The 10,374-nt window shown below is 40.1% G+C and overlaps 1 long non-coding RNA gene across 1 annotated transcript; it reads right to left on the bottom strand.

The window, feature by feature from the left end:
* Positions 1 to 7,152: 7,152 nt before the first annotated feature.
* Positions 7,153 to 9,622, bottom strand: LOC141082207 (uncharacterized). The gene is made up of 3 exons (XR_012230458.1): positions 9,365 to 9,622; positions 8,040 to 8,406; positions 7,153 to 7,840 (listed from the first exon to the last, which is right to left on the bottom strand). It is a non-coding gene; the product is annotated as an uncharacterized lncRNA (long non-coding RNA).
* Positions 9,623 to 10,374: the final 752 nt, after the last annotated feature.

Below are 10,374 nucleotides of genomic sequence, written 5' to 3'. Positions count from 1 at the left end.
GTCAAGATATACTATATCTACAGCATTTCCTTGATCCACCCAATCAGTGATACCGTCATAGAAGGAAATTAAGTTAGTCTGACATGACTTATTAGTTAGAAACCCATGCTGACTCTGTTTAATCACTTCATTCTTATCCAGGTATTGACATACATGTTGTTTAATAATTTGTTCAAAGATCTTTCCTGGTATAGAAGTCAGACTCACCGGCCTATAGTTGCCTGGGTCCACCTTCTTCCCCTTTTTGAAGATAGGAACAACATTTGCTCTTCTCCAGTCTTCTGGCACTTCTCCTGTTCTCCAAGAATTTTCAAAGATTATGGAGAGGGGTTCAAAAATTTCTTCTGCTATCTCCTTCAGTACTCTGGGGTGTAATTCATCTGGACCTGGAGACTTGAATTCATTTAGGTTAGCTAAGTGTTTCCTCACTATCTTTCTGTTTATAGATATCCTGGATTCTTCTATTCCCTTAATAGGACAGTGAATAACAGTTGATGTTGCATTTCCTTTCTGAGAGAAAACAGATGCAAAATAGGAATTTAAAAGTTCAGCCTTCTCAACATCCTGTCTTACCATTTCATCATTTTCATCCTGTAAAAATCCTATAGCATCTTTGACTTTTCTTTTACTTTTGACATATCCCCAAAATCCTTTATTATTGCTTTTGACATCTCTTGCAAGCCTCAGTTCATTTTCAGCTTTAGCTAATCTGATTTGTGCCCTGCAGGTTCTGCAGACAGCATTATATTCTTCTTTAGATATGCCTCCCTCTTTCCATTTTATAAACATTTTTTTCTTCCTTTTAAGCATGTGCTTAAGTTCTGTGTTCATCCATCCTGGTTTCCTTAAATGCTTCCTATTCTTCCCTCTTTTCGGAATTGTTAACAACTGTGCTTTGAGAATTTCATTTTTCAAGATTTCCCATCCTTCCTGGACATTTTTGTCTTTAAGGATATCCAGCCATTGGATCCCTCCAATTCTCTTTCGGAATCCCTTAAAATCTGCCTTTCTGAAATCTAACCTTGACGTCTGAGTCTTCACAGGTCTTCCACCTCTAGTTATCCAAAATTCTAAAATAGCATGGTCGCTACCTCCTAGGGTCCCAGCCACTTTTACCTCCTCAACCATTTCCTCCCTGTTTATAAGGATTAGATCCAAGGTAGCAGTTCCCCTTGTTTTCTCCCCTACCTTTTGGAAGATAAAGTTGTCAGCAAGAGAGGATAAGAATTTCCTTGACCTGTTAGTTTTGCCTGAGAGAGATTCCCAACAAATGTCTGGATAGTTGAAATCTCCCATGACAACTATGTCATATTTTTTGGAGAACTTGGCCATCTGATGCATAAAGAGTTCATCTATATCTTCGGCTTGCACAGGCGGCCTGTAGTAAATGCCTACAATGGTGTCCTTTCCATTGTTCTGTCCTTGTATTCTTACCCAAACAGTTTCCACAGAACTCCCAGTCTCTGAAGCTTCAATCTCTGTGCAGATATACGCGCTTCGAACATACAATGCGACACCCCCTCCTCGTTTATCAAGTCTGTTTCTTGCAAATAAGTTGTATGCTTCTAGTCTTGTATTCCAATCATGTGTATTGTCCCACCAAGTTTCAGTGATTCCAATTACATCATATTTCTTTTCCTGTGTTAGTAGTTCCAATTCTCCTTGTTTGTTGCCCATGCTTTGTGCATTAGTATAGAAACATTTTAGTTTGTGATTGGTTTCTCTTTCTCCAATATTTTTATTAATTAGATTCTTTCGTCTTTGTTCTTCCTTTCCACTTCTAATAGCAGAGTTCTCAATAGCATTTGTCAGGTGTATGGCTTTTTCTGGTCTTTTGCTTCCCTTCCCATGTTGTTCTAGTTTAAAGCTCTCCTTACAAGTGTAGCAAGGCGACTTCCAAATACATGTTTTCCAGTCTTCGTAAGGTGCACCCCATCTCTAGCAAGTAGTCCATCGTATAAGTAGTTCACTCCGTGATCCAGAAATCCAAATCGTTGCTGACGGCACCATCGACGTAGCCAGTTGTTCACCTGCAGAATCTTATTCCACCTCCTTGTTCCATGGCCATCCACTGGGAGGATGGAAGAGAAGACCACCTGCGCTCCCAGTTCTTTCACTTTCTTGCCTAAGTCTTCAAAGTCTCTGCAGATGGTTTCCAGGTCGTTTCTTGCGGTGTCATTTGTCCCCACATGTAGTAGCAGGAATGGGTAGTCATCTGTAGGTCTGAAGAGTCCTGATATCCTGTCAGACACATCTTTAATTTTTGCACCTGGAAGACAGCACATTTCTCTTGAAGTTATATCCGGTCTGCAGATAGCAGCCTCTGTTCCTCTCAGCAGGGAATCCCCCATGACCACCACTCTCCGTTTCTTCTTCACAACATTTTTCTTTCTCCATCCAGGAGGACTCTGAGGGCGTACAAGGTTGCTGTTTGTTGGCAAAGTCTTATCCTGATGTATTTCTTCATCGTTTTCCTGCGTGAGAGCCTGGTACTGGTTTCTGAGCAGTATGGGTGCTGACTGCCTCCTGATCCTCCTGCTTCTCTGGGTCACATGTCTCCATTCCTCTGTTTCTTCAGGTGCACTTCGAATTTCTTCTCTTTCTGTAACATGAAGAGATAATTCTGCTCTGTCCAAGAACTCTTCACCTTCCTTAATGATCTTCAACGTAGCTAACCTCTCTTCGAGATTTTGCAACTTCTCCTCCAACAGGGACACAAGCTTGCATTTGTGGCATGTGAAGTTTGGCTTTTCCACTGGTAAATCTGTGAACATGTAGCAAGAAATGCAGCTCACCAAATGGCTCCTGGCCTCTTCCATCTTGAGATTTCTTAAAAACGATGAAAGATGAGCCAAACTTCCGATTTCCTCTTTTCAGCTGCAACCGCCAAAACCCAGTGATCGTTGAGCTCGCGGAGACTCTTCACTTATCCCAGAAGGCACTGGGAATATGCAAATGATCTCCTCAAGACTCTTCCCCTGGTTTTCCGATTTCCTCTTTTCAGCTGCAACCGCCAAAACCCAGTGATCGTTGAGCTCGCGGAGACTCTTCACTTATCCCAGAAGGCACTGGGAATATGCAAATGATCTCCTCAAGACTCTTCCCCTGGTTTTCCGATTTCCTCTTTTCAGCTGCAACCGCCAAAACCCAGTGATCGTTGAGCTCGCGGAGACTCTTCACTTATCCCAGAAGGCACTGGGAATATGCAAATGATCTCCTCAAGACTCTTCCCCTGGTTTTGATTAAGTGGGGGATAAGTGGGGCTGCACTTGATGAAGTGGGGGATAAGGGGGACTGCACATGATGAATTAAGGGGTAAGTGGGACTGCACATGATGAATTAAGGGGTAAGTGTGACTGCACATGATGAATTAAGGGGTAAGTGGGACTGCACATGATGAATTGGGGGTAAGGGGAACTGCACATGATGAATTAAGGGGTAAGTGGGACTGCACATGATGAATTGGGGGTAAGGGGGACTGCACATGATGAATTGGGGGTAAGGGGCACTGCACATGAAGTGGGGGTAAGGGGGACTGCACATGAAGTGGGGGTAAAATTAGCTGCACATGATGATGGGGGAGTGGGGCTGCACATGAAGTTGGGGGGGAAGGGGACTGCACATGATGAAATGGAAGGGGGGATAAGGGGCTGCAAATGATGAAGCGGCACTGCAGATGAAGTGAGTGGGTGATAGGGGACTGCAATGGATGAAGTAAGGGGACTTCAAATTAAAGTGGGGACATTAAAGTGGATCCCCTATGGCCAGGATCACGTTGGGCGATTTTGTGCGTATTGGCCATAGGCCTACAGCTTATGTGCAACGTCTTTTTAGGCCATGTCCACACGTGGTGGAATGGTGGCGGGTTTTCCGTATGGACCCGCAGCAAACCAAGTGCTGCGGTCCGTACGGCTGTCAATTCCCGCACGGGGACCGCAGCGCTCAGGTGGGAAGGGGGGTACAGGGGCCCAGGTTTTATGAACAGCCCCGGGCCCATAGTCCACTTAATCCGCCACTGCTCAGTCCTAATGCACAGGACATATGTCAGGGTTGTAGCTTCCTGACAATTACCTTATTGTTCACCAGCCTTCATTGAAGCTTTTCAGGTGGAACTTGGTAAGAACGTGATAACACCGTTCATCTCAGCATCATAGGATTATCGTCCTCTAGTTGTCAGGTTAGATACTTAATTGTGACTGTCAGTGGTGGATACTGCACTTGTGGCTGTCAGTGGTGGATACTGCACTTGTGACTGTCGGTGGTGGATACTGCACTTGTGGCTGTCGGTGGTGGATACTGCACTTGTGACTGTCGGTGGTGGATACTGCACTTGTGACTGTCGGTGGTGGATACTGCACTTGTGACTGTCGGTGGTGGATACTGCACTTGTGACTGTCGGTGGTGAATACTGCACTTGTGGCCGTCGGTGGTGGATACTGCACTTGTGGCCGTCGGTGGTGGATACTGCACTTGTGGCCGTCGGTGGTGGATACTGCACTTGTGGCCGTCGGTGGTGGATACTGCACTTGTGGCCGTCGGTGGTGGATACTGCACTTGTGGCCGTCGGTGGTGGATACTGCACTTGTGGCCGTCGGTGGTGGATACTGCACTTGTGGCCGTCGGTGGTGGATACTGCACTTGTGGCCGTCGGTGGTGGATACTGCACTCGTGGCCGTCGGTGGTGGATACTGCACTTGTGGCCGTCGGTGGTGGATACTGCACTTGTGGCCGTCGGTGGTGGATACTGCACTCGTGGCCGTCTGTGGTGGATACTGCACTCGTGACCGTCTGTGGTGGATACTGCACTCGTGACCGTCTGTGGTGGATACTGCACTCGTGACCGTCTGTGGTGGATACTGCACTTGTGGCCGTCGGTGGTGGATGCTGCACTTGTGGCCGTCGGTGGTGGATACTGCACTCGTGACTGTCAGTGGTGGATACTGCACTCGTGACCGTCTGTGGTGGATACTGCACTTGTGGCCGTCGGTGGTGGATACTGCACTTGTGACTGTTGGTGGTGGATACTGCACTTGTGACTGTCGGTGGTGGATACTGCACTTGTAATTGACACAGTCTATTACTCAGAAATCATAGCTTTGTTACCTTCTGGGACTTCTGGATCGCGGTGTTTTTCTTCTTGCTACTGGTAAGAATCAATTGAATTTAGAAATATGAAAAGTCTTTATTAACATAATTTCAGTTCTTGCTTGAAGTCTTCATTCCCTATTCTATACCAAACCTGGTAATTTTCCTAACCTATAATATCACAGCGTACCATAGCAATCAGTAACATCCATATAATTATTATCAGAATTTGTACCATATATGGATTTCAAAAACAATAATAAACCAATAATAAGTGATGATACATTATTATCCATATTCTTCATGTTAGAACATTTTTATGTCATAGGTGTAATTACCTTTTTCAACCCATAGGTGTCAATGTGTTTTATGTAACCAGTGTTTTCATCTTTATTATTCAACTTTATTAATAGAATATATTTATTATACTAATAATATGTAGGAATGTATAGCCATGAACCAAAATAAGAATATATAAATGAATGAATGAATAAAAGAATTGTTGCATAGAATTCAGAACTGAAACATTTTCCTTTGTAATAGAACCATATCATCGCTATATTTAATGAAGCAATATTCTATACTAGACATTACTTTATTAAATATTGATGGTTTTTTTCTTGATTGACAGAAAAAATAAAAATTTAGGAATTCAAATAAAAATAGAATAATAAAATTGAAAATGAAAAACAAGAATAAAAATAAGGCCTTTATATTGATACCAAATGCAGAGTAGTTATGTCCTCAGTAACATATACTCTTAATATTTCCATGATCTCGATTATTTCATAATTGTCATAAACTTGTTACCAAAATATCCAAATTATGCAACTTTGCATGTAATACTCTTCTCAGTGTAAATAAATGACTCTTTATAATACTTAATGTTATTATACCCAATACTTATACCATTGTACCTTATTAATATTTCTTTTTTATTAAAATGTGTGAAGAAGAGGTATTAATCTAATGTGATGATGAAGTCAGGATCAAAAACATATTTCCCCCTTAATACCAAAAAATATTGTTTTATGAAATAATTCATTTATCAAACCAAAATGAAAAATAATTAATTTATAAATTATGTAAATTTATACTTGCTTATACCATTATTTGTCTGAAGATGTGTAACCATTAAAATTAATTTGAATATCATAAAATTATCCTTTGGAAAAATTAATTTAAATGTAGATTTTCTTAAACCATTTTGATGTGCGATTGCACCTATCCACAATTAACTAAATCAAGAAATAATTACTAAAGAAATCTAGAAATATATGCTGTGTAGATAATATTTCATTATATCTTAATATTCTAAGAATTTAACTGATCTGCATATTTCTCCTAAAGACAAAGTTTTTCCTCATACAGAACCTCGAGGCGTCTCATACATCAAATGTATCACATTACTCCTAAGCAGCTGCTCATACACGCATCATCTGTCACTCAGACTGTGTCACATATAAGTTCACACCACAGATTTCACATACGAAGGTGTATTTTAACCCAAATTATCCTAATTATCAATGCGCATTGTAAACTATTACATTTAGTATCTTAATATTTCTTGGTAAATTCCCCAAATACACATGACATAAATATATGTTGTATAGCTATACTTGAAACTTTAGGCCTAGGAAAAAAAATTCCTTTGATATGCAAAAGTTGAGACTCCTTAAAAATTATTTTTCTAAAGAACAAGGACATGGTATACTGGTATACTTATTATTAGAACAAAGTTCAAATTTCACATGCTGTAGTTGTCATTCATGCCATGCAGTAAAGGCATACACACAGAACACATTTTAAATTGTTAGTTATATGAATATTATTTAAGTGTTAAATATATAAAATCATGCAATTATTATAACTTCCTGTGTAAATAAAGGCATAAATCCTTGTAAGAGAATTTTTCGCGATTAAGTCCTGCTTTGAAATGAAAATTCTAAGGAAAAATAAAAGAGAAGGTTAATATATTCATAATTCTAAATATTACTGGAGTAGATTTTAATTTTCACTACAAAATACAGTTCTACAAATTCAAATAAAGAATCTTTTTGTGACGCAATAACACGAGATGCAGGATTTAAAAACCAAAATTTGGTTACAAAAGTCTTTATGAGGGACTGTGTCTTGACATTCTCACTCAGCATTCTATACAGGCGTTCATATATGGACATGAATGTGTAGGTACATTCCTTCCGACCAATCCTTAATTTTTGAAGAATATCAATATCCGGATAATTTTCATTTGATGCACAAAAAAATCAGAATTTTTAATCTGTCTTTATCATTTAAGTTCTCATGTGTTTCACCAGATAACTTTAAAGTCAATCTCCTAGCAAAATTTACAGGGATCCACATTTTGAACAACTGATTCTTCTCTTCGTTAGTTAAATCAAATTTCTCAGCACAGCTTTCAAAAACCTCAGAGTTTCTACAAACATGGATTTTGTTATCACATGCAGGAATGATTTTGCATATTTTTAACACATTTTTCCTTACTTTACTTCAGAGTTGGGCCTCTGAGTGGTCTATTCTTAGTGGTCCGTCTTTCCCTTGTACGTCCTCTACGTCAAATCTGAAGTCTCCTCCTACTTCTCCATCTTGTTCCACGTCTGCAAGGTCACCTTGAATGGCTGCTACAGACACTTGATTACAGTCTTGTTCAATCTCCCTAACTTTACAGCCAATCTCGGGAACATCACTATTTTCCTTCACACAGCAATCATCTTTGGATTTCTCTGACACCGACCTATGAAATATACCATTTGTAGAATATTTTTTAATCTCTCTCTTTCTCTATTGAAAAGCTTAGTATCTATCTTTAGATTTACCACTTCACATTCTGCATATAAGCTGAGCCATAATACTTCTGAATTAGACTCATCTACAGACTTAAATTTCAATTTACTCTGCTTAGAATAACAAGTAATGACATCCATATTTCTTACCTTGAAATATCTCAGCTTGTCGATCCTTTGATGGACAACGCTGGGCTCTTGTCTTCACACGTCTGGCTTCAGCACGTCTGGCACTTGTAGTACTTCTCAATCCATCTGGCAATTCTTAGTCCTCACTTCTAGGTTCTGTCTGATTCTTGTGAGTAGTGGAGTTCCTCATAACTTGCACATATGACTGACGTTAGCAAAGTTCAATCCCCCTTTTGGGCAAGTTGAGGGAAATCCGCAAAAAAAGTACAAAAATTCAGATCCTGGCTGGCTCGCCAATGTAAAAAATGCGTATTCTTGTATAATACTCAGGACTAGTTACCAGATAAAAATGTAGTGGTTTATTTGAATTCTTCCATCAGAGAAATAACTATTACAGAAAAACATAAAAAATAGGTGAAAGAGAGATTGTCCATTAGTTCATAGCAAAGCAACATGTATTCTTCCTCTCTGGGATCTCACATGGCAAATGGCGTCTGTCTCTCTTAGGCTTCTTACGTAGTAAAGTTACATATCAGCTGTCTGTCCATTCAATGCTATGTACGTGCAGAGATGACATCTTCGCGTCTGTGTCTCAAGATGGGGAGGGAGCAACAGCGACCTCTAGAGTAAACCCCCACCTTAAATATACATCTTTCAAAGCACGTGATCTCCACATATGGAGTTGACCTTTTACCATGAGCTAATCTTACATATGTAGTGGAGTTGACATTTACCATTTGCTAAAATAGCACATGCAGTGTCAGTGGAAGGCAATTGCCAGAACAGAACTGAGTGTGATAAGAAATTAACAACCAAATTATTAATATTTAACATCTCGTCCCATTATTAATAGATAATGTGTCGGATAGAAGGCCGTCTCCCCTAATTATCAGTTTAGGGTCAGTGTATAAGGAGAGAATGATACATAACAAGAAAAGTCCCAACCCAATATGTCATAGAGTGATCTTGAAGAAAGTCCGGGCACTATGTCCAACGCTTCTTCAGTGTCGGCAGAAACAAGGCACATTGGGATCCCCGGGGTTTCCGCATTTGACATTAATAACAATATTTTCTCACGAGCTTCTCTGTCCTTAATAAAGCCAACCTGATGGTCGGTAACAATTGGGGGCAGGTAGTGGGAGAGCCGGGCTGTAATCACTTTAGAGAATATTTTCACATCTACAGTAATTAGTGATATTGGATGAAAATTAGGGCAGACATTTGGTTCTTCTCCAGGCTTTCAAAAACAATGTTATGTCAGCCTCAAGTAATTAAGGGGCAGAGAGGGAGTCTTCTGAGATATTACTGAACACTTCTCCTAAAATGGTAATAACTGGGGTGCAAACCTCTTATAAAATCTATTATTGCCTCCATCTGGCCCAGGGTTCTTCCCGATAGGGTATGATTTAATGGCCTCTCCGATCTCTTCCTCAGTGACAGCTTTGTCTAGTTCCTCCAGCTCAGGGGTCTGTAAGGAAGGAAGAGCAGCGTCCATAATATATTTGTCAATTTGTCTTTCCAGAATATTAGGTGGCATGTCGTGGTATTATCCATGGATATTATAGAGCGAGCTATAACAGCAACAACATGCCTCAGCTTTATTTTCTTTATTTTGGATACATACGTATGTCCCTTGCATGCATGGATATAACCTCCTTGCCAATGAGAGACCACATTTATCTGTAGATTCGTACGAGTACCTTCTCATGTAATCTTGGTATTTTCTATACGTTTCATCTATTAACAACTTTATCGTCTTTCTTTTTTCAATCAGATAATTTTTATTGAACAAAACAAAGAATTACTAACATTTTGTTTTTCTTATACAAACATTGTGAGAAAAATAATAAAAAAAATTAAAACCAGTAAACAATACAACAACCGGTTACAATGATATAAATCCCAATTTCGCTCTATAGTAGAGGGTGTACAGCAGTGAATAACGCTGTGCATCCCCTGTAGTCCCAGAGCGTCTCTCCCAAACCCCCCTCCAGCCCCCTTCTCTCTTTCTCCCTACAGTCAGGTTAGAAGTTGAGAGTGAGTGGGAAGGGGCCGATTACAGCACAGCAGAGATCAGAGCAGAGCCATGAAGATGCCTGCCACCCTGTGTGTCTGTGTCATCTCCTCCTGAGTACTCATCATGGCTGCTTGTAAAGCACTGTCCTGGGAAAGGATCTGTACAAGTGAAACCACAGAACCTGGTAAGTATACATGCATATGTGTATCTGTGTGTGTACATGTGCAGTATACTGTGTGCCTGTATATGTGTATATAGTATGTGTGTGCATATATACAGGATATAGTATGATTGTGTATATCTGGTGCATGTGAGTTTATATATAATATGTATATACAT

This window comes from Dendrobates tinctorius, unplaced genomic scaffold, assembly GCF_039654945.1.
Source record: "Dendrobates tinctorius isolate UK_male_01 unplaced genomic scaffold, ASM3965494v1 ptg000017l, whole genome shotgun sequence".
Taxonomy (NCBI): domain Eukaryota; kingdom Metazoa; phylum Chordata; class Amphibia; order Anura; family Dendrobatidae; genus Dendrobates; species Dendrobates tinctorius.
The sequence above is the reverse complement of the archived record's forward strand: the minus strand, read 5'-3'. Positions and strand labels throughout refer to the sequence as shown.